Source organism: Python bivittatus, unplaced genomic scaffold (assembly GCF_059951505.1).
Source record: "Python bivittatus isolate LINGU-HERP-01145 unplaced genomic scaffold, Pbiv_v1 ctg000700_np1212, whole genome shotgun sequence".
NCBI classification, from domain to species: Eukaryota; Metazoa; Chordata; class Lepidosauria; order Squamata; family Pythonidae; genus Python; species Python bivittatus.
In genome coordinates this window covers 76,961,713-76,988,743 of record NW_028277098.1, presented here as the reverse complement: position 1 = coordinate 76,988,743, position 27,031 = coordinate 76,961,713, and the positions used below count along the sequence as shown (strand labels likewise).

The window sequence follows — 27,031 nt, the reverse complement described above, 5'->3', positions numbered from 1 at the left end:
ATTTATTATATATATATCTGGAATGTAATCAAATAAAATATACATAAATAATGTCAGTGAAATAGATTTCATGCTTGCCCTGGCCCCGTCCAATGAAAAGAACTATAGAAGGCCTCAAAAAAAAAAAAAAGGAGGTTCAGTTAATATTCTACAAACTATGCCCACCTAAAAAAGTAAAAGACAATTCCTAGGAAAATGCTTAAATTGAAATGATCCTGTCATGAAACATGATTTTTATAAAAGTGATAAGGAGCTTCTGACTACCCACATTAAACTTTCTCATTTTAAACAAGAAGATTCTTAGGCTGTTTCAAAATGCAGGGTAAATTTTGGAATTTGGAAAAAGAAGTTAACCATATGCATAAATAAGCTTTCATTTGAGAACCTTCTTATCTTCTGCACAGACACCTGAAAACAGTTTTTCTACTCAAAAGACAATGAATAGCAGGGAGTTTTCTATCACAATCTGATTAACATAGCACTAAGAAGAACTTGGTTTGACCCCAGTACTTTTCTGAATGGCTCACTGAGGTTATCTTTCTCTTCTTCATAAATCATGTTTGGGTCCAATGTTTGTTCCCAAGTTGTTAAAACAGGGAAGAAGTCTTCAAACAAGCACTTCTCCCTCATCATTTTCCATCCATCTTTTATGTGCCAGTTTCCACATTTTATCCTACCTTATTTGAAGCTTATCTCAAATATAGGGTCTGCAGTGATAACACAGAGTTATAAACTGCAATTGTCCTTTTTTCATTGATAGGGATATACAACTTGTCAAAATAATCAGGCTTAATGTCAAGTGGGGCATACCAATACAATTGACAAGATCCTCTGGACCAAGCAAGACTATCTCTTATGAGATGCTGATTATAAGAGGATGAAATTATGTAAGTATTAAGCAGGGGAAAAAAAGATTAAAAAGGTATGAACTAATTGGAAGACCCACTAATAAAAACAAAGTTGACAAGTTTTAAATCCAGCAACCATTTTTCTATTTAATGTATTACAGGGACATTGCCAAAAAGTAGGTTTAAATGTACCAAAAAGCAGAAAAGGAAAATAGGTAGGCTATTTTTACTTTTAAAATTTCTTCAAACATAAGTTTCCAGAATTTGAAAATAGTCATTGAGAAATCATATAGAACATTTTAAGAAGGGTACATGCAGATCTTATTACATGTTTTGTGATTCCACAATGAGATTTATATGTTTAGGTAGACTAACATCACCCATTGCTAGAATATGCACTCCACTCCTGGTTGAAAGCATTCAGGGTTTTATATAAATACCTCTTCACTTAAAAATAGTTAGGGTTGACCTTAGCTGAAGCCATGACGGTGGAGTTGATGGAAATGCTATAAAGCTGTTAGATTGCATTTATTTCTTGTTAAAGTACAGATAGGCCTTTTCAGATGTATAGGTAGATAGGTCTATCCCTGAATACCTGTTCTAAGGGAAGCTGAAGGGAGAAAAAGTTCAGCTTATCTAATCCATCATTTTAATAATTGGAGGCCGGCGCTGTTTATTATATGATCTTTAAATTCCCATGTTCTGAGCAAATACTCCTGCCAAGTCCATCTCAGGTCTTTAATCAATCTAAGGTTTCAATGCTATGCAACTCAGATGCATAGAATCAGATTGTAAAAATAAACAATTCAGAAAACAAGATATTCTAATTAGTTTCTGTTTTGCTGCCTTCATCTTTCTTCATAGATATGTGTGGTTAATTCTGTGCAGATATAGTTAGAAAAAAAGAAAAAAAAGAAGGAAAGGAAAGGAAAGGAATGAGATACATGTGTTAACAGTAGCCAGACTGTGGAGAGATTAAGAGTAACATTAAGAGTATATTTTTAATCATAATTGGGATTATAGTCCATATTGTCTTACATTGGGCTCAGTGTGTTGTCTGCTTTGACAACCCCACTCAAAATATGGTAGAAGTGTCAGCTAAAATGGTCAATACCTTTAATATCTCTACTCAGTCTTTCAGTTTAGATTCAGAAAATTAAACCAATGGTGGTTTGATGAGCATCAGTACATTAAAGGTGGAAAAATGACACCATGATGCAAACACACCCATTCTAAATGTAGAATTGATTTGAACTTACTCTGATTTCTCATTTGATCCATTCCAGGGCAGCCTCCCTAACCTGATGTCCTCCAGATGTGTTGATCTCCAAACTGTATTATCCTGGTGCCATTTGGCTGGAGACATGTAGGGTATAAAATTGGGAAAGGCAGGTCTAGAACATTTAGAACATAAAAGTTCTAAGTGTGTAGGAGAAATTCTGCACCAATATTGTGGAGTCAAATATCTTGGTTGTGTACCCAAAATTCCAGAATACTATTTGCATTTAGATTTAATATCATTCCCTATCAGGTTAGTGGAAATTAGAGAGTAGGCTAATTGCCTTATGTAGACTTGGTTTTGTTGAAACATCAATAGTATCTAGAGATGTAGTCTTTTTTTGGCTCTGTATAGTTTTGTCTTTGCTGTGCTTGATTAGTTGTCGGAAGAGCAGCTCATTCTTCTGGATGTGGATGTCACAGGTCAAAACTGTTCCGTGGTTACCATTGTCACTCTGTGGTCCTGTCAAATGCTTCTGTAGTGAAGCAGTGAAATCCCAATCCCTTATGCTTTAATCTTCTCCAACTCTCTCTTCCAGATATTTGGACAATCCTCATTTATTCCACAGATATTTACACAAGAAGAGCAGGTATCGTCCATCTGACAATCTTCTACTGTCCCTTTACATAATATATTGAAGCTACCTTATGCTAGGGATGAGAGCAAAAACAAAAATCAAGATGCAGAAAGTTATTTTCAATATTCACATTTTTCCAAATTTCTATTTAAAAATGCATATGTTAGGAAGATGATGTGCAAGAATTTATAGAAGAAAGTATATGGTAAGGGGAATGCATGAAAAATTGTGCATATGAGTTGGAAGATGCTGGTCCATTTTCGTGTAAATTTTAAGAAAAGACAAGCATATGAAAATGGAAGGGATGAACTTGTGCTTGAAAAAAATGTGAAATTTACAAAAAGTGAAATGTGGATTTATTCCTCCATCCTTCCATTATATAAAGTTCTGACATTCCCTGTGGCCTTTTCAGCTCTAGTGCCTTTCCCTTTTGCCTTTCAATGAAGCCCCAACAAAATATTTTCATAATATGGCTTGATATGACTAAAGATCAATACATTTGAATGACAACTTATGAAGTATGAGAAGGAAACAAAGTCACCAGGAAAGAAAAGAGAAAGGTGGCAAGGAAGGTCAAGAGAGCAACTGTATTGTTTCAGTTTAAATATTACTATTGCTGATCAATGCCAAGTTTCAATGACAAATATCCCAAATAATCATCTCTGAAAGAAAGAATTACAGCTGAAAAGAATGTAAGGTAAAGACCAGCTAGAACAGAGTGGGAAATGTCAGCCCTAGCTTGTAGTAGCACAACAAATAATTTGAATAAAATATTTTATTCTATATTTAATCTATAAATATTTATAAATATTTAGTCTATAAAATATTGAACATTTAGAGGTTAAAAATACAGGCTTTAATAAAATGGATAGAATTTACTATTTCTAACTATAGACATGACCCAGGATTAAAAGATTTAGATTTTCTCACCAGAGATTATAGATGAAAGCTTAAGAGTTTTAAATTCCTGGTAAAATCTCTTTTTTCCATGTCATTGCTTTAACACAATAACATTCTCAGTTTTGAACATTCCATGGATTCATCTACTGAGAACCTCAAAATAATTTTATAATAGCTGTGAGCTAATTTAATACGTCCCTTCCTGTTGGTGAGCCATCAAGCTGTATCTCACCCAAAAGATATATATGGTGATCCAATGCATACTTGTTGAACCCCTTAGTTTATTGCTGCCTTAATGTTAATACAAAAACAAGCATCTTGCATGCCACAATAATGTGGAATCTGTAGCTTTCTGGATCACAAGTTGTACAACCCCTATTGGAAAAAAAAGAAAATCTTGCCTTGCGCCAAAAAGCCAAAGCGTCTTCAGTAAGGACTTGAATAGGTAACCTGCAACCTATGTACTCCATACAGTGCCTGTCCAAATCCTCTTTTTGTAGATTCTGGAGCCCTCTAAGATTCAGAAGCAAATCACTGAACAATAGAGAGGCTATTCCCCACTGATTTTCAGTTGAAAACAAAATAAAATAGAAGGACACTGGTGTATTAAACCTCAGATAGGCTTAATACAACTAGAAGATTGAGGAAAGTATCAATCTCCTTCAACAGGACGAAACCCTCAAATCCCAAGATTGCTCAAATCTCAGAGATGTCATGATGCTATAGCTTTGCCTACTGTGGCCTTCTGCTGCCCCAAATTAATAAATAATAAAAGCAAGGCAGCCTTTTGCCAATGAAAAGTTGATATGAAATAAATATAAGAAATATATTTAAACTAAAGGGAGCTTGTGAAATATAGAGATCCAGTGGCACTTTTGATAAAGAATGACCAGCTGTGTTCTTGCAGGGAACAGAAGAAGAGCTGAATGATCAATATGAAGGTATGTGTGAGTCGGCTTACAGTGAAGCAGAATCCACTGCTGTGGAAGTATTGGACCTGCCTCTTCCCAGCTACTTCCGTTCCCGGAGCCACAGCTACCTCCGAGCTATCCAGGCAGGTTGCTCCCAAGAAGAGGACACAGTCTCTGTGCAGTCCCTTTCGCCACCCCCAGCTAGCACCATCAGTGGCAGCCAGACACTTCCCAGCAACAACAGTAAGTCATTTTTTTTTTTAATTGTACTTGGAGTATAAGTAGCTAAGAAATTTATTTGGCCTGGCTTCGGAAGTGTGTGACGAGCCTGGAAAGAGAATTTTGAAAAGAACTCAACAGAAATTTGTGGGGAGAGTAGCTCAGAACAGGATGAGACAGAATTGGTAAACTGATTTTCCAGAATTAAAATTGCCTTTAAAGGGTTCCCTCTTATTCTTACATACTAAGCCATGGCTTTTTAATGGAACTGTTCCAGCATGGTGCCATCCAGCTCTGTTGCAACTACAACTTCTAGAATTCCCATTGGCCACACTAGCCAGGAATTCTGGATTTTGCCATCCAACACTTGTGGAGATCACTGGACTGAGGAGGCTGCCACAAAGGAAATATTCAGAATCACTTAAAAGTAATCTTCCATCCCTCTTGTATTCTGTATTTGTGTGTGTGTGTGTGTGTGTGTGTGTGTGAGAGAGAGAGAGAGAGAGAGAGAGAGAGAGAGTCTCCACACTGCAGGGATGATGTGACTCATAAAACTCAGTTTTATCCAAACAAAATGAAATATTTCTATGGCTGCAATCCAAGTCATCCTTTGGTGGGAGGAAGTGCCACTGAACACAGTGATAGTTCTGAATCAACAGGCCTTATGGCTGCAATCCTAAACATATGTATCAGATTATTTTAGGATAGACTATAAGACCCCTTGTCTTCAGTGAGAAAGTTTAGCACATTTTTAACTCTCCCATTGACATTAGTGGGACTAGTGCTTCATGTTGGCAATATCACACCTGCTCTTTTCTTCCAAATTGCTTAAATTATAATAAATACAAGCATATGGTTTTGTAACTGTGATCTCAGATATTAACTCTGCCTTATAACTACAATCAGATTGCTATAAATGGCGGATCATTTATTTAAATCTTGCTGAATGAAGCAGAGGATGGTCAACTTGATTCTAGACCATAAGCAATCTGGCAAGAAAAGCTGAACTCTCCCCTTGAGTTCTGCCATATAGCCACTTCTTAGGGAGAGCAGAACAGTGTTGCTTATTCTACAGGAAGGTCTCACCCAGTAATCTGTGAAAGTAACCTAACTGCTGTGGAAAACTGAAGGCAAGGCAGCCAGCCAGTAAACCACATCCTTCCAATCACCAGGCAAAGATTGGGAACAGGGTGCAAGCAAAGATTTACTTCTAACTGTGAACTGGAATAACCAGTCCCCCTCCTGAAAAAACCTTGTTTCTCTGGACCCTGCAAGGCTCTGTGACTTGTTGACCGTGCTTCACTGAAGCTCCGTGTTAGCACTGAGGGGCAACTCAAGTTTCATACAGCAGCTTCATTGCACGTGGTACCATTCCTGACCTACCACTCACCTTGCAATAGCATCTCCCCTCATCTCACTGTTTTTCTCTTAGCTGGACTCAGGTCCAGTATTTGAGACTGGGTTGGAAAAAATTAGCACTGGAAGAGAGGCTGCAGGACCATAGGAGGGAGTAGAGTGGATGTCTAGTTTCTTTTCCCTACATCAGTATTTCTCAATCTTAGCAATTTAAGATGAGTGGACTTCAACTCCCAGAATTCCCCAGCCAGCATGCACATCTTGTTTAAACAATGTTAGACTGGTCTAATACTATGTTCTTTGAGAGTTCAACTATTGTTACTCTCCCAGCAAGTCTTGAATTTTTTGTCCTTTGTACACCAGGTGAGATTTTTCACTGACAAACCAGGCAGATGCCATCCAAACCAAGATACCGACCTCTCAAAACTCCTATAGGAGGGCTGATTTCATTGTAAAGTTTGGCATTAATATTTGAAGGAATTCTATGAACAAATAAGTGAAGAAGAGCACTACTGGGATGGCTTATTGTTGTGCATGGATATTACAGGGAGAAGGTGTAAACTGGAAAGTCTGAAGGTGTGAGTTATGTGCAGAATGGGCTGTGTGTATGTATGTGTGTAATGTCCTTTCTACTCCCTTGCTCAGTGAAGAACTGCTTACCTTTCTGAAACATGAAGAACTGCTACTCAGTATCAAGGACAAAGAAAACAAGCCCTCTGCATGCATACATGGAGTTGTGTTGTGAACAGAGAAATTGGGAAAGCAGTGTCCCTGAATTTCTCTGGAGGAAAAAAAAAAACTTCCCAAGGGCAGGATTACCCCTTATCCTTTGTGGTGATAGCAGTACTGCTACTGTACCAGCCCAAAGGGAAGACTTCTCTAATTATGCTTTCCTTGGGATTTCATTGAAGCATGGAAATTAGGAGGGGAAGACTGCAGACTGCTAAAAAGATGATAGCATAGTGACAACCAGGGCCTCAAACATACCCCTTGGCTAAGGCAAATTTAAGCAAGTGTAAGAATACTGCATTCTACCACGATTGTCTTCTCCTTTTTAAAGTATTTCTAAAGCAAGATCCCTTTCATCAAAATGAATAAGACCTGGAACTGATAAAATTCTCTTTCATCAAAATGAATGAGAACTGGAAATTTTAAAAAAACAAAACAAAACTGCAGGAGATTTTCAGTACCAAGCACTAAAGGAAATGGAGTTGCTGGACTATAACTATATTCTATTTTGCTATTTTTGCTCTTCAGTTATTTGGTATCAAGAACCAGTCAGCAGCAGTGCTTTTAATTATTTCCATATTTTCTATCCACAAGAATTATGTTCCTAAGTATCAGGTTTACAGTAACATGGAGCAATGGACTAGTTAATAATGTTAGGTCCTTAGAAGATCCTATTCCCAGTTCTTGGTTGATAACAGAATCTTGTCATGTGGCTAAGCTAGCTGTGACAGGGACACTAAGTGTTCTCAAAACAGCTGTCTGACTGCAGTCCACTGCCAAATCTCTATTCTTCCACCCTTAATCCTCTTACTCATTGCTAAACACTTTCCCCCACAGATGGGTGGGACCACACCCACAGGAACTACTTTTCTGTTGACTTCATGGATTGCAGCAGCTCCAAGTCAGTTGAAGTGTTTATCTTGAGATCCTATTCTAGATATGGAAAAAGAGTCTCCCGCAATTTCTGGTGTACATGAATCGGCGCCACTTTCAGAACCAAGAGAATTGTCATGATAGGACAGCATTATGGGGCAGAAGTCCAGAAACACACTCAGAAGAATTCACAGGAGGGTTGCAGATGCTTATCATCCTGAAACAAATGAAGTGATATACACAGCAATACAAAGCCCTTTGAATTGGAAGTCTAAAATTACTTAATTGCACCATAGGGAGGCAAAAGGATGAAATATGACTAAGATATCTCAGGAGGAAAGAACACAGCTGTTGATGATTGTGATGATCATGATGAAATTTTGACTGAGGCCTGGAATTTAAGTCCTGTGAGGAGAGTTTGTAGGAACTGGGTGTTATAAAACTTTGAGAGACAATTTAGAGAGGATACAAAGTATTTGGAGAGGTATCAACAGAGGAAGGGCATAATCTGTTCTATAATCTCAGAGCACAAGACTTAATAATTTTAAAATTACAGGAAGGTATTTTATAGTTCAATTAACAGTAAGAGCTGCTTAGCAGTAGAAATAATTACCTAGAAAGGATGTGAACCCCTGGAGGCTGAATTCCAGCCAGGAACAAGCTGATTACCACCTTAACTGAGCCCAAATATCAGAACATTTCCCATGACACATTTAAGGTTAGTCTATTGTTTTGTTAGCTGCTGGAAGAGTGCCTTTTTAAATAAATGTATTTGCCTGTGGTTCTGGAAGCATTGTAATAGTTATGTTTTTACTGACCGTGTGCTTTTTATAAAGATTATACAGTGAGTTAATTTATCCTTTTTATCACCTCTTTATAGTGGTTCAGATAATTGTTATGCTTCTTACTTTGGGGTGGATATTCCAACTGATACAATTTACAAGGTAGCTAGATTTTGTGCGCTAGTCTATAAAGTCCACTAAGAGACTGTTGTGCTTTTGCTTATTATTTCTAAATGGTCTATATACTCTGCAATTGTATTTCATGCATTTATGTATTAGTAAATGTGTTGCTGGTCCTGGACTATAATAAATCCAAGGGAGAGGGGAGGTAGGCTCCCCTTGAACAGAAATGTTCAAACAGAAGTTGAACACCAGGCACGATTTCTGAATGAAGCCTATTCCTGTTGATCTGAGTTAATGAAAATCTGTTCAGAAAAATGAGGACTTTGGGATTATAGATTGTGGAAAATAAAGCAAAAAGGAGCACATAACAACTAGCTGAATAGGTTTGCTTGGATGGAAGATGGTTGGTTTGTTTCAAAGTCCAAAGCTGTTTTTGAAAAGGTTGTGTTGAGCAGGTCAAAGCAGTTTTATTTACAAAATAACAGTAAAGCAAGTTACAGTGGGGAAAAAACTCGTCTTTATACTCTCCAACACTTTATGGTGAAGCTTGTTCATGCTAAAAGATGGGAATGGCACAATTATAAAACAGATCAGTGGGACGCTTCATTCAAAGTGCATCCATGCAAAAGAAGTGCTACCGTTCGGACACAAGCATCTCTCTCATTACGAACATCTGAGTTCTCTTTCTTACTTTTTGTCTTATGAATTGTATACCTCATATAACTGTGGGTGGGTGTATGTATTATAGGATTTTCTAAGCAAATATACAGTCAGGTCCAGAAATATTGGGACATCGACACAATTCTAACATCTTTGGCTCTATACACCACCACAATGGATTTGGAATGAAACAAACACAATGTGTATTAACTGCAGACTGTCAGCTTTAATTTGAGGGTATGTACATCCAACTCAGGTGAACGGTGTAGGAATTACAACAGTTTGCATATGTGCCTCCCACTTGTGAAGGGACCAAAAGTAATGGGACAATTGGCTTCTCAGCTGTTCCATGGCCAGGTGTGTGATATTCCCTCAGTACCCCAATTATAATGTGCAGATAAAAGGCCCAGAGTTCATTTCAAGTGTGCTATTTGCATTTGGAATCTGTTGCTGTCTACTCTCAAGATGAGATCCAAAGAGCTGTCACTATCAGTGAAGCAAGCCATCATTAGGCTGAAGAAACAAAACAAACACATCAGAGAGATAGCAAGAACATTAGGCGTGGCCAAAACAACTGTTTGGAACATTCTCAAAAAGAAGGAACGCACCGGTGAGCTCAGCAACACCAAAAGACCCGGGAGACAACGGAAAACAACTGTGGTGGATGACCGAAGAATCCGTTCCCTGGTGAAGAAAACACCCTTCACAACAGTTGGCCAGATCAAGAACACTCTCCAGGAGGTAGGTGTATGTGTGTCAAAGTCAACAATCAAAAGAAGACGTCACCAGAGTGAATACAGAGGGTTCACCACAAGATGTAAACCATTGGTGAGCCTCAAAAACAGGAAGGCCAGATTAGAGTTTGCCAAACGACATCTAAACAAGCCTTCACAGTTCTGGAACAACATCCTATGGACAGATGAGACCAAGATCAACTTGTACCAGAGTGATGGGAAGAGAAGAGTATGGAGAAGGAAAGGAACTGCTCATGATCCTAAGCATACCACCTCATCAGTGAAGCATGGTGGTGGTAGTGTCATGGCGTGGGCATGTATGGCTGCCAATGGAACTGGTTCTCTTGTATTTATTGATGATGTGAGTGCTGACAAAAGCAGCAGGATGAATTCTGCAGTGTTTTGGGCAATATTATCTGCTCACATTCAGCCAAATGCTGCAGAACTCATTGGACAGTGCTTCACAGTACAGATGGACAATGACCGAAAGCATACTGCAAAAGCAACCAAAGAGTTTTTGAAGGGACAGAAGTGGAATGTTATGCAATGACCAAGTCAATCACCTGACCTGAATCCCATTGAGCATGCATTTCACTTGCTGAAGACAAAACTGAAGGGAAAATGCCCCAAGAACAAGCAGGAACTGAAGACAGTTGCAGTAGAGGCCTGGCAGAGCATCACCAGGGATGAAACCCAGCGTCTGGTGATGTCTATGCGTTCCAGGCTTCAGGCTGTGATTGAATGCAACGGATTTGCAACCAAGTATTAAAAAGGAAAAGTTTGATGTATGATTATTATTCTGTCCCATTACTTTTGGTCCCTTAACAAGTGGGAGGCACATATGCAAACTGTTGTAATTCCTACACCGTTCACCTGAGTTGGATGTACATACCCTCAAATTAAAGCTGACAGTCTGCAGTTAACGCACATTGTGTTTGTTTCATTCCAAATCCATTGTGGTGGTGTATAAAGCCAAAGATGTTAGAATTGTGTCGATGTCCCAGTATTTCTGGACCTGACTGTATATATGAAAGTTAACTCAAGTATCTTACCTAGAAATGTGAAAGACTGACCACCTTTATTCATGCTTATACGTAGGGTCTCTAACATGACACCCACAAATGCCAATGTGCACACATATTGATGCTCACTAGGCTTTCAGCCCCCTCTGATTTTATCATAAAAAGAAAGAAAAAAGGGAACAAACTTGCCTGCTGCAAAGCAATAGATCAGCCTCCAAAACCCCTTTCGTATCCAGAAATGAGTCTGTCGTAATGCACGGCTATAGTCCACTGCCTTCTTTCTAAGGGTGCCCATCTGCCAAGAAAAACAACAGTGGAAAGCAGGATGAAATGGAGAAAGTGGCAGGGGGATTCCTTGAATCCCTGGCTTTAACAAAGAAAGCTAACCTTCTCTTGTCTGAGCTTCTGTATTGGGGGTGGGGTGTTGTTTGAGGGGGCTTTTGTTTTTAAGCAAAGGAACGTAATTAGGCTGAGCAGCAAAAGCAACATCAGGACAAGTCCTCTCCCCAAAAATTTCCAGAAAGGAGGCAAAGAATCATGTGCTACTGACAGTGCACAGGTTAGAGATTGGTATGTGAAGAGCTGGAATCCCATCGAGGTCCATTGCTAATTATATCATCTAGCAATGACCTCAGATTTCATTCTGTGGCTGCAATAAGTATTCCATGTAAGATTGTCTTCTTTTTGACCTGGATTCAGTCTTCAGAAATAGCTTTCTCTGGAAGTAGGCAAGGGATAATGCAATTTGTGTGGTGTAGCTTATGGTTATATGAACATCTACATATAATGCATAATTGTTATTAACTGTCTTCTGGGACTTATGCAAAATAAATCAGGGAACAGAGTAATAACATCATGTATATTGTCATATACAAAAAAAAGAGCTGCAGGCCATATGTGAGAGCATGCTGAAAATACTACCTCTGATGTTTTATTGCACAACACAACATTTCATCTACTATACATCCCTGTTGGTGAATTGAGGCAAACTGTGATTTGCTAGAGATATTCCAACCTGACTATAAATCAATAACTTCAGTCTCTGAGTGGTTTTTTTTTTCTGTAATAAAACCTGAATAGCCTTGTGTTTTTGCATCATCTGTTCTGTCTTCCTCTTTGGTCTGTTTAGAAGAAAATGTACTACAGTATTTAACATAGAAATGTACTAAGACTAAACCACAGCATCCTTCAGCAAAACAACTCTTTACAGATAAGATGAATTAGGTACATAAAGGCTGGCAAATACTTATGGCAGCCCACATGTAAGCATTTCACTCTCTGAATACACAGCAGCTGCTAACAGGTAATCTTCTTACAATAGACTTGATCAGTTTGTACAATGGCAGCCTAAACATTGCATCATCCCAGTCTGTGGCTATCATTTTTATAGTACATTCATGCAGGAGCTACCATAAAGCATGAATGTGATGTGCCACCAACTGCACTGGTTTACTGTACTTCAGTTCTGCCAAAAAATAGGATTGGTGCCAGCCATGCAATCCACAGCTATCTCTCCCATGGTTCTTTTGTAGATGGTATCTCCAATACTTTTGATAGGACACTATGTTGTCAGTTTCTTATTTAGATATTTTCAGATACAGGAGATTGTTATTGTTTCTAAATAAAATTTTATGAAATTACACATAAGCTGGCTTGATGCCACTGAGCACAAGTCTTGGGATAATAGAGATCTAATAACAGATCTAGAAACTGAGCAGATTGGTTTCTTACTTAACAGAATCATAAGGTTGGCCATTACCTCAGAGGTCATCCAGTCAAATGTCTGTCTTCATGCAGGATCTGCTAAAGCATTTTAGGCAGATGGGTAGTTGGCCTCTGTTTGAAGACCTTCAGTGAAGGAGAACATATTACTTCATGATGCAACCAATTCCAATAGCGGATAGCTTGTACTATCATGAATTCTGCCTGATAACTAGCCTGAATCTACGTCCCTGTAGCTTCAGCCCATTTTTGGGGGCTCTGTGTTTTGGAACAAGTCCATCCTCTCCTCTTATGTGACATCCCTTTATATATATGTAGACTGCTATCACATCTCCTGTCAGTCTTCTCTTCTGCAGGCTAAACATACCCAATTCCTTTAACTGTTCCTCAGAGGACCTGGTGTCCAATCCCATCACCATCTTGGTAGCCTTCCTCTGAACTCTTTCCAATATGTCAATGTCTGTTTTAACCTATGGTGCCCCAAACTGGGTACAGTATTCTAAGTGCAATCTAAGCCAGAATAGAGCAAGGGCACTTACTTCCCATGATCTGACTCTATCCTTTTATTAATACATTCTAAAATAGCATTTGCCTTTTTAGCAGCTGCATCACACTGTTGACTCATATTCAACTTGTGATCTGTTAGAATACCCAGGAATATATATACTACTGTCAAGCCAGGTGCCACCATCCTATATTGTACCTTTTATTTTTATTTTTTTACTCCCTAGATGTAGGAGTTTACATTTCTTCCCAATTTTACCTGTTTTAGCCCACAATTCAAGCCTGTCTAGATCTTTTGAATCTTCCTTCTAAAGGGCACTAAAACTCTGGCTTTGCCATTGAGCCTGGAGTCCTGGTAGCATGGGTGAGCCTGTGTCATGGCTAGTTTGAGTGGTTGTGAGTCTTCTAGGCTGCTAGTTTTATGCTATTTTTGTTGTTTTTAGCTCTGATTGTCTTTTACTGTTTTTATTCTGTTTTAATTGTAAGCTGCCCAGTGTCATGTATATGAGAAGGGCAGCCTATAGACAGACAGACAGACAGACAGACAGACAGACAGACAGACAGATAGATAGATAGATAAAAAATATTAACCACTTCTCCTACCTGTGTTACCTGTCATAATTGTGTAATAGCTACCCCCTCAACCCCTACATCCAGGCTGAGCAGGACAGGACTCAGAACAGAGCACTGTAGCATTCTACCCAACATTGTTCTCCAGGCTAATGTGAAGCCATTTGTGAATACTGGGGGAGGTCATCCCATCTAACAATTGCATCAATTTGCCCATTTTATTAATATCATGAGAGTCTTTGAAAATGCTGGAAGTCAAGAGACACTGTGCCCATAGGAATCTTTTTAAAGTTAGCCTGGCATGATTGTTGTGACAAGCTCATACTGTATCTTGTTAATTATTGCATTTCCATCCATGTGCTTATAAACATGTTATTTAATAATCTGCCTGAAGACCTTGCCCAGTGTAGATGTCATATCTGCAATTTCCCAAATCTTTCTTCCCATTTTTGCTGTCCTCCAGTTTTCTGAAGTTTTCAAAGATGTTTGATCTTTGTGATCACCTCTGCTAGTTCCACCAAAACCCTATAATGTAATTCTTCCGGCCCTGAACACTTGAAATCATTTGAATCTTAATTCATTTAATTATGAGTCCTTTAACTCATTCAGTTAAGGGTCCTTTTTGTCTATCCTGAGCTGCAGCTCCCTCCTTCCACCAGCATCACAACAATGGCCAGCTAATCTTTTGTTTCTCTTCTGAGAGAAAATACAAGTTAAAATGTTCTACCTTCTCAACCTTACTAATTCAGCTCCTTGCAACAGACCTGTACATTTCTTTTTCTTTTTGATTTACTTTAAAAAGCTTGTTTTATGTTCTGGACATTTCTCACAAGCCTCACCTCATTCTCAGCTTTAGCCTTTCTGACATGGCCTCAACAGTTTGTGGTGACTACACCACAGTTTGTAGTGACTGTATACTTCCTTGATTATATGTCCCTTTTTCTTTCCAGTAATTTTAAGAAAGCTCTGTGTATATCCACCTTGGTCCCTTTAGATGTCTCTCATTTTTCCTCCTAGTAGCAATTATTTGCAATTGTGCTCTTAATATCTTGTTTCACAGATTTCCTTTCTGGAGACTTTTCTCCTTCAGGATTTCAAGCCATTGGATCTGATCTATCTTTCTTCTGTGTTTATCAGAAACTACTTGACACCCATGTTCCTTCTTCCACCTTCTGACAAATGAAATTGTCAGCAAGAAAGATCAGGAATTTGTTGGATCCCTGACTTTTCGCAGAGATTGGTCTCTAGCAGACATCTGAATATTTGAAATCTCATACTGACATTATGATTACATCTTCAAAAGTTGGTCATCTGACACAGAAAGACCACATCCATAACTTCTGTCTGTCCAGGAAGTCTGTGATAAACTTCCATGACAACACTTTTATTCTTATCCAGTCCCAACAGTATTTCCATGCTCCAGGTTGTAAATTCCTTGTGCAGGTATATAATTTATGTACAATGCAAACCTCTTCCTTTCTGTTGAACTCTATTCCATCTGAATAAGTTGTAGCCTTCTAGAGTTATGCTCCAGTCCTGTGTGCCATCCCACCAAGTTTTGGTGATGCCCCCTGTATTGAGTTCTGTTTATTTGTGTCCCATGTTTTTTTTCTTTATCTCTTATTTCATCATGTCTTTCATGATGTTCATATGTCATTATCTGCTGCTGTGTCTTGGCTTGTTATTGCTTATATAAGATTATAAATATATAATTACTTGAAAAACATGAAAGCATTTTGCAGCACTTCACATAATGCAATCATCCCAGTAGATGCATATAAGTAACTGAGTTCAAACCACAGGAACATTGCTCATCCATCTTTAACTCACAGCAATTTTAAGTGAATAGATTTCCTCTCCTTTTTCTTCCAATGACCCCTCCAAATGAGCTCTTCAGAAAATCTGGGGAATATGTAGAGGCTGCAGGGAAAAGAAGGAATTTATTTTTTTACAAGGTGTTTATTTTACTGCTGGAGAGATTTCTGGATACAATCACACATCTGACTGATACAATGCTTTCTTGCCGGTTTGCTTTGATTTAGTTAACTTTTGTCTCCTGCCTCTCAGTTATTCTTATTAACACAATTAATACACGGTGGTTACCTGATTACCACAAAAAAAAAAAACCTCCTTTTAAATAGACTACAACTCCCATCATTCAGTTGGCAGCAAAGAACCCTGACTTGGCCATATTTTTAAATATTTACAATTGAGAACAACAGTGGTATGTGTGTGTGTACTTTTACTAGTTATGGAATACTTTATCCTCTATTACTGCAGCAGGACTCCTAAAAATAGAGAGGAAAACCACAATAAACAGACAAACATCAGACAAAAAATATGATTAAGTTTGGCACTTTTTATATCATTTGATGTTTAACAGACTTAATAAAGTTCAACACTTTGTCTTCAACTCTATTAGGACTCAGCCCAGGAGCATAAATACAGCCCCCTGGGTCCAGGCAAAGCTCTCGGATGGGACTGAGGAATTGGAGTCCTAACATTTGTCATCAATTAAACAGGGTGCAGACCTGTTCTGGTGCCTGAGGCTTCCACACACAAATGCCTTGGGGAGGAATGGCAATATCTGCAGCTGTGGTTGCTCTCTTTCTGATGTGGAGAGGACTGGCAGGTAACACCACTGTTAAGCCTACCAGATGCAGATGGGCTGCAAGAGTCCAGAGGGCCACTAAATGGCAGTAAAGAATTAGTGTTCTGTATCTAGCTGTCACCTTAGAGAGTAATACAGCTGCTCTGTCACCACTTAGGGAAGTGTTTTGCCCTAGGCAAGTGTTTTGGTTTCTCTATAGGTACACACCACATCAGCCCTGCAACAGACCATGATGAGGACATTTTTTTAAGACTGAAGACCCAACCAGAGTCCCCTGTTCCTGCAGACTCCAAGGTGACCATTACCCCTGTCTATACCTATACCTACACTACCGTCCAAATAGTAAACTGACTTTTTAAAAAATAAATGGCTTAAAACCAAATGGAGGAATATTATTGCTCCAAAAGAAGAGACTCATTCCCAAAGGCCTAGATAACCTAAGTTAAAAGTATTTAGTTTGTCCTTCTTACCTGTTTGTGTGTGAGTCTCACAAAACCTCAGCAGAAGCATTGGGGACAAAATTCTTCCTAAAATGTTCTCTGAAATGTGAAAGCATTAATCAGCCTCTACCATCAGGGTTGCCTATCAAGTATCACTTCCACTTCCTTGCATTTCATCTCAAGGTCTTTCAGTGTACTCACCTAATGTGCTATTGCCAGAGGCTTGTCTCTCACACTGAGCAACTGTCAATCTGTATTGATATCCTAAGATATTAACCTCCACTATATATTAAGATGTTTTCAGCTTAATTCAGAGCTATATTTAAATCCTTCTTAAATTCACATATTAAAAATATGCAAGGAGCCACCATACATGGTCAAGAAACTACCCAAAGTCCAAACTGCCTGCTAGAATTATGAAGAATCTACAAAAGGCAAGTATCAATTTTTCAAATACATATTTGAAAAGTTTCCTTCTTTAGCCATAGGAAACACTAATATTGCTGTTCCCTATATTGTAGTATATACCTTTAAATATCTATATGGAAGGCCAATCAACATCCATGACTACTATTTTTTAAAACAAACAAACAAAATTTGCTTCTTTTATTTTCCTTCAGTAGGATTTAAGGCAAACTTCCCAATCTGGGAACCCACCAGATGTATTGGACTATGACTTCCATAATTCCCAGACAAAATAGAGTCCATCCTGTCTGTTGGGAAAAGGTTGGGAAAGAATCTTAATAATTCTACATTCCAAGCTGCTGCATTCTGGTCCATATTGATAAAAGATTTTTTGGATAGCTACCAGAACCTATTATCTTACTGTTCAATTTTTTAATACTATATTAGATTGATGAATGTCTATTAGTTCTGCTGATGAGGCCAAAGAATGTCCAAGAAGCAAAACATGAGTATTTGCTTTGCAAGAGATCAGATAGCTTCTCCATTTGCTGTGTTTAAAACCCAGGGTTTGCACTTCTCTGCAGAGCAATACTGTGATCACTACAGATCATAAATAAGTCACAACACCAAGTAGGCTTTTTGACGGCAAGCAATTCAAGCAAAAATACCTTTCCTTCCCACAATAAAACTGCCTGCCAATCCACAAAGCCCATCTCAGTTTTCTTGAAATCACATTGAAGGGGTGTTTTTCACTCTGAGAGTTTCAGTCCTGCTCCCCAAAATGTTAGAAGAAAATTATTACTTTCCAGTAGGTATGAGCAGTCTGACCCTGACTTGATGACATATAATCAATCAATCAATGAGCAATCAGAAGCCTTAAGGCCAGATGAAACCCATGTCTCAAACTGAAAAGTATTTTACAAGCAATTCAGGTTCTGTCCCTTATCCTGTGCAAGGGGAAAGACAAGAAGAAAGAGAAAATAGGAAAAGAAAAAGTTTCAGAGGAGAAAATGTTAGCCATTGTTCTGTGCTTTAGCCTGCTCCTGATTTGTCAACAGTTTTCCATATCTTTCCTATATCACAACTTGTCTGTTACAATGTGCTTACACTGTATAGTTACAGTTACTGTTACAGTGTGTTACAGTGTACAGTGTGATGTAGAACTATCCTTGAAAAGAAGCCTTGAAATTCTAGTTGGTGTAAAATGTGGAAGCTAAGCCTATTAACTAGTACAAGATACGAGGATCATATGGTGTCAATATTAAAAGATCTACATTGGTTGCTAATTGCTTTCTAGGCACAATTTAAGATATTGGTATTAATTAGGGGTGTGCAAAATGTTTCAAATTCAAACCATCTTGAATTTGAAACACCCTATGTCATGTTTTAAACACCATCATTTGAGCATAAAGTAGTTGTTTAAGTGCAAAGCAGGCTATTTGATCACTTTGGAAGGATTTCAAGCTGGAATCATTCATTCATTCATTCATTCACTCACTCACTCGATTTATATAGCTGCCCATCTCACAGAAGTGACTCTAGACAACTTACAATAAAATAGATAAAAATTTAAAAATATAATATATATATAAAAAAAAATAGCTGAGCTTCATAAATAATTGTCAACAAAGCCAAGAGATAGGCTGTATCACACTCCAAGGCCCCAGGCCCCAAACCAAGGGTATAGGGCCTTGCAAAAGGCTAGCAAGGTGGGGCTAACCTAATCTCAGGTGGAATGATGTTCCACAGGGCAGGCACCATGGCAGAAAATGCCCTCCTCCTGGGCCCTACCGGCTGACTCTCCTTAGCTGACAGCACCCAGAGCGTGCCCCTCCTTCTGGATCAGGTAGGATAGGGAGAGACAATTGGGGAGAGATGTTCCCATAAGTAACCTAGTCCCAAGGCATGAAGGTCTTTAAAAGTAACTACCAGTAACTTGAATTGCACCTGGAAGCACACTGGAAGCCAATGCAACTCACAGAGCAGTGGTATCACATGCACCAAACCAACAATGCCATTAACTGCCCATGTGCTGCATTCTGCGCCAGCTGAAGCTTCCAAATGCTCTTCAAGGGCAGCCCCATGTAAAGCATGTTGCAGTAGTCCAATTTGGAGGTCGCAAGGGCATGAGTGATCATGAGCAGAATAGCTCTGTTTCAAGTAAAATGTCTCCAAACAGCCTATCTTAAAATTGGTATTAATTGTTCTTAAGGACTGTTGGTTTGCTTTTAATTATTTTATTTAAAATTGCCTTTATTCCTTTGTAAACCATTCTGGGCTCTCTCATGATGATGATCATGATGATTATATTATACATGCAGTTACACTGAAAATACACAAAATGCCAATTATAAACTTAGGCAGACAGTGCTGTCTAAAAAAAATCTTGCAACAGTGGACTAAGTATCAAAAACATTAATCTTGCTTCCAAACAGAACTATAAAAATATGCTCATGACTCATTTATTTTCTTTTTAAAATAGTCCATCATAGAAACCTATCTATTCTAAAAGCAGAATATTGTCTAATCATGATAGATTCTCTTTCTGTAAAATATAAAATAAACACATTTGTCTTCATCTCAGTGGGCCTTACTGCAATTAATTACTATGTGTTTGTAGGGCTGGGCAAAGCATTTATAAGAGGCACTATTTAGATGCCACAAGCAAAGCATCTCTTCTCGGTGTTAAAGCAGCTGTTCATTCTGGAAAGTTCAGTGTGGCTGCTTCAAAATCTTTCCCCAGTTGTTTCCACATACATCTGCGGGCACAAGTGTTTGTTGGCCGTCTCAGCAGATGTGTTTGTGCATGTGCGTGCATGCACAAACAATATGGAAAGCTGCATGAAATCAAATGTTTTGCAAAAGCCAATGTATTTATTTGTTACAAGTCCTGAGTTGCTTTAAATGTCTTTATCTTTATGACTGTTTTATTAGCAAATTACTATTGTTTTGTGTCTTTATAAATATAATTTATAAGTTGATTTGGGAGAACTTTTCCTTGCAGTAGATGTATTTGAAATGAAATGCTCGAATAAAAATGCTTGGACATTTCTAAATCCTGTTGCCGAATACTTAAACCTCAGAGGTTTAAGGTTGGTTCCTAGAATAGGGCAAAATAATAGAAGTAAAGGCACACATATGTTTGTTTGACTTTTTGTCCTTCCTTGAAGACATAAAAAAAAAAAAAAAAGCTGGCACGGTTTAAATTTTTCTTTGGTGGGGTATGAAGGATAATTGAGAAAGGTTAGAATGTAGTCCCTTTCATGTCTCTAGTCTGGAGTCCAGAGAGGTTTTCTGTGTCAGATTTGCCCTCCGAAGTTGGAACTCTTTAAATTCAGGAGGTAAAATCCACTGAACACTATGGCCTCCACAGTGTCATCTCAGTGACACAGTATTTCAGCCTAAATGAAAGCATGGAATCAACCAAATGTAACAGAATGTATAATTATATGCTTTACCTGAAACCCTGTGGTGCATTCATATTATTGAGAGCTGAATGGGTATTAGCCAGATTCCTGCTAAATAAAATTTTCCCTCTTGCTTTTCCTTCTTCCAATAATTTTTTTTTCAATATGTTCTTCTACAATTTTATAATTACGCTCTTTTTTAATGTGAAAAATAGATAGCGAATAACTTTTCCTTTTGTCCATATTAATTAACTCACTAACTCAACTAACTGCTTTCTAGTTAGGCACGATATTCAGTGAAAATCTATAAAATGCACAGATTTGGGCTGCAACATATACAGAAAAATTGAAAAAGCATCTAATTTCAGAACATTTACTTGCCAAATATATTGCAAAACACATTAGTCCCACTATAGAAGCCACACATGCACAGTATTATGTACTTGTTAGATTTATATCCTCTACCTTTCCTCTAGGAACTTAAGGAAGTATGAATACAGTAGTGCTCCCTCCTCCAATTTCCCCCAAACCTATAAGGTAGATTGAGCTAATAAAATTACTGGCCTAAGTAGTTTCCATGAATTTAGGTGGATTTGAACCTGGGTCTCTTTGATCTTAGTCCAACTCTAGAGCACATTGGTTCTCCAGCAGTATATTTATTTATTTTATTTATTTATTGGACTTGTCCCCGCCCATCTCCCCACAATGGGGGACTCTGGGTGGCTTGCATCAAATTAAAATCATAAATACATGATTAAAAGTTATTTTAAAAAACCACACAGAGATAAAAAAGAGATTAAAAGATCCAAGAGGCCGATAGAGGCCACACCAGGCCGCTAAGGGGCTACCCAACCCCATTTCTGACATCCTCCCTCCCCGCCCCAGGCCAGATGGCAGAGCCAAGTCTTCAAATCCCTCCAAAAGGCCTGGAGTGAGGGGGCCTGTCTCACCTCTGGGGGCAAGATGTTCCAAAGGGTGGGGGCTACAGCAGAGAAGGCCCGCCTTCTGGAGCCCACTAATTGGAGTTCTTTTACCGAGGGGGTCCGGAGCATGCCCTCTCTGTGAGATCGGGTGGGACGGGTTGAAATCGTGGGGGTGAGGTGGTCCTTCAGGTAACCTGGCCCCATGCCATGTAGGGCTTTAAAGGTGATAACCAACACCTTGAATTGGACCTGGAAGCAAACCGGTACCCAATGCCGCTCACGGAGCAAAGGTGTTATATGGGTCCTTCTTTGGGCCCCAAAAATTGCTCACGTGGCTGCATTCTGGACCAGCTGAAGCTTCCGGATACTCTTCAAGGGTAGTCCCATGTAGAGCGCATTGCAGTAGTCTATCTGGGAGATAACAAGGGCATGAGTGACCATTCGAAGGGCATCCCGATCCAGAAAGGGCGTAACTGGTGCACAACCCGAAGCTGTGCAAAAGCCCTCCTGGCCATGGCTGCCACCTGCTCTTTGAGCAGGAGCCGTGAGTCCAGGAGGACCCCCAAATTACGCACTGGGTCTGTCTGGGGCAGTGCTACCCCATCCAGCTCCAACGATGACAACGTCCTGGATGCAGAGGAGCCATTAACCCACAGCCACTCCATCTTGCCAGGGTTCAGCTGGAGCCTGTTGTTCCCCATCCAGACCCTCACAGCCTCCAGGTACCACAAGAGGGCGGTCACGGCATCACTTATCTCATATCCAGAATTTTAGCTCCTTTTCCCGTTTATTGGAGTTTTATTTCTCCATCCTTGTAGAGCTCTTGTTTCCATCTCTTATAAATATTGAGAAAAGAGGAAATACAGTTGTGTGAAAAAGAAAGTATACCCTCTTTGAGTTCTATGGTTTCACGTATCAGGACATAATAAAAATCATCTGGTCCTTAGCAGTTCTCAAAAATAGGTAAATACAACCTCAGATGAACAACAACACATGACATAATACACTATGTCATCATTTATTTTACAAAAAGAAAGCCAAAATGGAGAAGCCATGTGTGAAAAACTAAGTACACCTTATGATTCAATAGCTTGTAGAACCACCTTTAGCAGCAATAACTTGAAGTAATCGTTTTCTGTATGACTTGATCAGTCTCTCACATCGTTGTGGAGGAATTTTGGCCCACTCTTCTTTACAACATTGCTTCAGTTCATCAAAATTTGTGGTCATTTGTTTTCACACAGCTCTCTTGAGGTCCCACCACAGCATTTCAGTCAGGCTGAGGTCTGGACTTTGACTGGGCCATTGCAACACCTTGATTCTTTTCTTTTTCAGCCATTCTGTTGTAGATTTGCTGATGTGCTTGGGATCATTGTTCTGTTGCATGACCCAATGTCGGCCAAGCTTTAGCTGTCGGACAGATGGCCTCACATGTGACTCTAGAATACTTTGGTATACAGAGGAGTTCATGGTCGACTCAATGACTGCAAGGTGCCCAGGTTCTGTGGCTGCAAAACAAGCCCAGATCATCACCCCTCCACCACTGTGCTTGATGGTTGGTATGAGATGTTTGTGTTGATATGCTGTGTTTGGTTTTCGCCAAACATGGAGCTGTGCATTATGGCCAAACATCTCCACTTTGGTCTCATCTGTCCAAAGGACAGTGTTCCAGAAGTCTTGTGATTTATTCAGATGCAACTTTGCAAACCTAAGCCGTGCTGCCATGTTCTTTTTAGAGAGAAGAGGCTTTCTCCTGGCAACCCTTCAGTCTACTTCTAATTGTACTGTCATGAACTTTAACATTTAACATGCTAACTGAGGCCTGTAGAGTCTGAGACGTAACTCTTGGATTTTTTGCAATTTCTCTGAGCATTGCACAGTCTGACCTTGGGGTGAATTTGCTGGGATGTTCACTCCTGGGAAGATTGGCAACTGTCTGGAATATGTTCCACTTGTGAATAATCTTCCTCACTATAGAATGATGGACTTTAAATTGTTTGGAAATGGCCTTATAATCCTTCCCAGATTGATAGGCAGCAACAATTGCTTCTCTAAGATCATTGCTGACATCTTTACTCTTTGGCATTGTGTTAAAACACACCTCAATGCTCAAGACCAACAAACTCCTAAAACTTCAGCTTTTATAGAGGTAGTCACACTTGCTGATGATCAATTGATCAAGGGTGTTTGATTAGCAGCACCTGGCTGCTACTTATCCTGTTCATACCTATGGAAGCAGTAAGGGTGTACTTATTGTCGAAAGCTTTCACGGCCGGCATACTGGTTTGGGTCTTCTGGGCTGTGTGGCCGTATTCTGGAGGTTTTGTTTCCTAATGTTTTGCCAGCACCTGTGACCGGCATCTTCAGAGAACTGCTCCTGCACTCTGAAGTGACCCACACCAGTCAAGGGTGTACTTAGTTTTTCACACATGGCTTCTCCATTTTGGCTTTCTTTTTGTAAAATAAATGACATGGTGTAATATGTCATGTGTTGTTGTTCATCTGAGTTTGTATTTACCTACTTTTGAGAACTGCTAAGGACCAGATTATTTTTATTATGTCCTGATATGTAAAACCATAGAACTCAAAGAGGGTGTACTTTCTTTTTCAAACAACTGTATACAGAATCTAATATAATCTAAGGCAGAGTTTCCCAAACTGTGTGGTGTACCTCCTTTGGGGAGATGCAAACAGAGTCTTGGGGAGTTGTGAAGAATCTTTATTTATTTATTTATTAAATCAATTTATATGGCTGCCCATCTCACCACAGGCAACTCTTAGTTACATTGTTACAATAAGTCCACCTTTCCCAAAGTTTCATTGTATTGTTTTCATTGTTCATTTGTTTTCATTTTGGTATTTGGATTTTTAAGGGAGGTGTGTACATTAAGATTACACTAAAGGGAGGTGTGATGGCAAAACATTGAGGACTATTAAAAATGGATATACTTTTTTCAGAACTGGATAAAATTTTCTTATCATAGATTCCATTTGGAAAGTCAGTTCTACTTGGGGAAAAAGGCCTTTCTGCACATATGCCAAAGGCTATCAAATCATTGGAACCATTCAGAGACATCTGAATTGCTTCAACAGTTAATGTGAATCAACAACCCATTTCAGAAAGTCAACTTGATTCAGAAATTCAATCAAATCATGTTTGAATCAAATATCCAAACTGATTTTTTTTTCACAGCCCTAATCTGGAAGCTCTTGACAAAATACTGTTAGGCAGTATAAGCATTAGACCGAGCGAGGCACTTTTTAGGTCTGTTTTCCCCAGTTTGAAATCAGAAGGAGTCTGGTAGCACCTTTTCAGATCAACGAATTTTATTAAAAGACATAAGGTTTCATGAACTACAGCTCACTTTATCAGATGCACAAAGTGGCTAAACTGTAGGATTTAAATTAGGATGGGGAGGAGGGAGGGGAATACAGGTGATTACACTGATACAGGTTACAAGTGAGACAAATTACAAATACCTTGTCAATTAATGGTTAAAAACCCATTGTGTTTGTTGAGACATTTTGAGGTGGCTTGAGACTGATGTATGTGAGTTTAGCAGTCCTTCCCTCAATCGTGTGGGTAAATTTTCTTCAATCTAAAACAGCTGTTTTGAAGTCTGCAATGGATTGTCCTGGGAGATTGAAATGCTCAATTACTTCATTCTTGTTTTGCATCCTGATGCCAAACTTGTGTCCATTAACTCTTTTGCATAAAGTATGGCCTGTTTGTCCTATGTAGAATCTGAAGAGGCATCAGTGGCAGATGATGGCTTATGTCACATTAGAGGAAGAGCATGTAAAGGCCCCTCTAATCTTGTATGTAAATTGTTGGGGCCTGTAATGGCGTTATTGGTATAAATGTGGGGGCAAAGCAGACATCTGGGCTTGTTGCAGGATTTGGTTCCCATGTAAGCATCATTGTCCTGTTGCTTGTTGTGTATGACAACCTGTTTCATGTTGGGTGGTTGTCTGTATGCAAGTATGGATCTGCCACTTAGTAAGGGTGTTTCCAGATGGGCAGCCAAAAGTCACTGTGTTTTTCCTTCCCTTCTTAACAGTAAGGGAAAAGAAACAAAAAAAGGGCAGAAGCACGAAGGGAAGTTTACAAATAAAAGACAACATTGCCTGGGTTTCCCATAAAAAATCAGCAAATAAGGCAGAGTGATTACACAATAACATACTACATCTAAAAGCACCTAAACTTAACCCTGACTTTTAAGAGAATTCTTTTCATTTAAATAGGGAAGTGGGATGCTGCAAAGCACCAGCTTCATCTTTATTTCTAAAAATACCCCTGGGCCAAACACTGGCCCTTTTAAGGTAACTGCAGAAGAGGGCTTTGATGAGAAATGTGTCCAGCTGCTCAGAAAGGGGAAAATAAATCAGCCTTCTGAGTCATGGCTGCCAACCAGATGCCTGTGGGATGCTTGTGAGGATGGGCAGCAGTGTGATGGTTGTCTCCTGCCATTTAGCAACAGTTGGTGTTTGAGGATGCACCTGAGATTCAGAAGGCAGGAATCGACTATTAGGGCCTCCGTTGCCTCCTTGCTTATGGCTTCGCCTAGTGGTATCTGATATGGTCAAGGAACTAAGTCATTTTTGTTGTATTCTTATCTTACTTTCTTCATGGGCTGAGAGGCTGAATGCGAAACCCCACAAGAATTCCCAACTAAAATGTCTGGGGGCACTCTGCTCCCTAGTATCAAAATCCCATTTGTATTGGGGGGGTTCCCCCCTGCTAGGCTGTTGGGGAAGCAACTCCCCCACCCCCGACTATTTGATGCTTTAGACATCAACTTTCCTCATCCCCAGCTGGGCTGAATAGCGCACGTTGGCAGGGAGTAATAGTTGTCACAACCAAAGTGTGCGTGTCTTAAGGTCGCCTTCCATTCCAAAGCCGTGTCTAAAGCTGGCCAGACTCTGAAATAGGATCCAGCGCCAATCGAAACGATTTAGAATTCACAGCTGACTGACGCGGGGGGGGGGAGAGTTAAGCTGGCGGCATTGCCACTTAGATGGGGACGAAGCCAAGGTGGTGACGTGGAAGAGCCCGGGAGCATTCCTTCGGCAGCCTGGCCTTGCAGCAATCGAGCCATCCGTTCCTTCAAAACGCCTCCCTCCCTCGGACCCGGAGGTATTTCAGCATCCTCCGAACACGCGGCTTCCCACCATCGCACCGCCCTCGCCCTGAGCGAGCGCCCCCTTCCGCGGGGGCGAGCACACCTGTTATCCATCTGCCTGCGGTTCTCCCCCATCCGCCCCGGGGGAGAAAAAAAAAGAGAGAAACCTTGCGGAGCGCGGAGGTTGGCGCGAGCCTTCCCCCGTTACAGCTCGGGCTTCCGCGCTGCACGCCGCCGTTTTCACGCCAGACTTGGCTGACCTTTACGCTCCCTCCCTCTGCTTTGAGTAAAGCAGGCCGAGGCAGACGGGGGA

General features: G+C 39.7%; 1 long non-coding RNA gene across 2 annotated transcripts; it reads right to left on the bottom strand.

The window, feature by feature from the left end:
- LOC148214261 (uncharacterized) lies at positions 1–27,024 on the bottom strand. 2 transcript variants are annotated; one of them, XR_015798416.1, is made up of 5 exons: positions 26,886–27,024; positions 15,640–15,729; positions 12,773–12,861; positions 11,203–11,308; positions 1–2,777 (listed from the first exon to the last, which is right to left on the bottom strand). It is a non-coding gene; the product is annotated as an uncharacterized LOC148214261 (long non-coding RNA). The 2 variants fall into 2 exon arrangements; XR_015798417.1 differs by having other exon boundaries at positions 26,822–26,900.
- Between the last annotated feature and the right edge of the window lie 7 nt (positions 27,025–27,031).